Source organism: Teleopsis dalmanni, chromosome 1 (genome assembly GCF_002237135.1).
Source record: "Teleopsis dalmanni isolate 2A chromosome 1, ASM223713v2, whole genome shotgun sequence".
NCBI lineage: Eukaryota > Metazoa > Arthropoda > Insecta > Diptera > Diopsidae > Teleopsis > Teleopsis dalmanni.
The window spans coordinates 131,181,057-131,182,702 of record NC_051846.1 but is presented as its reverse complement, the minus strand read 5'-3'; the positions used below and the strand labels follow the sequence as shown (position 1 = coordinate 131,182,702).

The following is a 1,646-nucleotide window of genomic DNA, read 5'->3' as shown; positions in this document are numbered from 1 at the left end:
CCAAATTTAAGATATAATACTTTGTATTCTAAATATGCTTTTCTTTGTTAAAACTTGTTATTAAAATTTTTAAATGTTAATAACTGAATGTTAAAAAATGAATTTTAAATGTTAATAACCTTTAACTAACAAATATATGGAAATGATCAAATTTCTTGAAAAACAATGAAGATATATACATTCTTATGTATATATATATATACATTATTTGTATGATCTATTTATGAAAAATTTCTTAAGAAACTTTACAGGTAGTGAATGAAATTAACTACGGTCCTTTACTGATCTTTTCATTTTAACTACTGTGCTTAATGACCAATAAATCTAAAAAAATTATGAATATGGATGCAGATAAAGCATTTTTAGATGCTTTCATCGAATGTTAATAAAAGTAATCGCTGTTTGTGGGATGTCCAAAGCTGTGAATATAAAGATCGCAAAAAAAAACGCGGCATATATAAAATATACAAAATTATAATCAATTATAAGCAAAGCACAACCTATACGTTAACTATCAATTTTTTCAATTTTAAAATTTTATTTTAAACACAAATTTTCACAGCACTACCCGCAAAAGCACTCTTCAAAAATTTTGCCTACTCTTGTGTGTCATACCTGTTCAAATTCGGTCGCTTAAAGCGCGGTGCAGACTATCATACTGGTGTGTCATACGAGTTGCGCTCTCTCTTTCTCAAATTTCTTCTAGCGACCGAATTTGAACAGGTATGACACACAAGAGTCGTCATTTACGCAAAATTTTTGAAGGGTACTTTTCAGGTGAAGTTTTGAGTGAAGATCAAAATAAAATTTTATTATATATTACTTTGCTTAAATAGTAAAAAATACAAAGTTCATTAAGTACAGTAGTTAAAATGAGAAGGTCAGTAAAGGACCGTAATTAATTTCATTCACTACCTGGAAAATTTCTTTACAAATAAATAGACCATACAAATAATAAAAGAATGTGCATATCTTCATTGTCTTCATTTAAAATTCTTTTATTTTAATAAGTTTTAATAAAGAAAATCATATTTAGAATACAGAATATTGTATCTTAAATTTAGGTTATTAATTAATTGTTATTACGACCAATTTTCAATACGTTTTTTAATTACTAGGCTTAGATCGTTAATTTAACGATGTTTATATTTAGATAACAAATTACTTATATTCATCGTTTATAAATTAAAATAAAATTAAATAAAATATTCAATAAATTAAATAAAATATTTAATTGTACTCTAATTTTTTATAAGAATTTTATATAAAAATTTATATTTTTTTAAACTAAGATACAATTAAATATTTAACACAAATTTATAAGTGTAATTTTAATAATAATAAATATTATAATAATAAATATACATTAATAATAAAATAATAAAAAACATATTAAATTTATATTATAATTCTACATATTCCACCTGCTTACAATAAATTTGCAAGGCAAAAATGCTCTTGTATGACGTATGAATCGTTAGGGGTGACAGACTATCATACACAACGCGTATGCGAGAGCTGTTCACCAAAATTTTGGTGAGCACGCCAACACGTTGGTAAAGGTGGCAGACTATCATACCTGTGTGTCATACGACGTTTTTCTCTCTCGTATGACATACCAGTATGATAGTCTGCACCCCGCTTTA

The 1,646-nt window shown here is 25.6% G+C and overlaps 1 protein-coding gene across 1 annotated transcript in view; it reads right to left on the bottom strand.

Annotated features, from left to right (window-relative positions):
- LOC119666131 overlaps positions 1-1,646 on the bottom strand; it is a 4,858-nt gene that overhangs the window by 1,962 nt on the left and 1,250 nt on the right. The gene's annotated exons all lie outside the window — the stretch shown is intronic.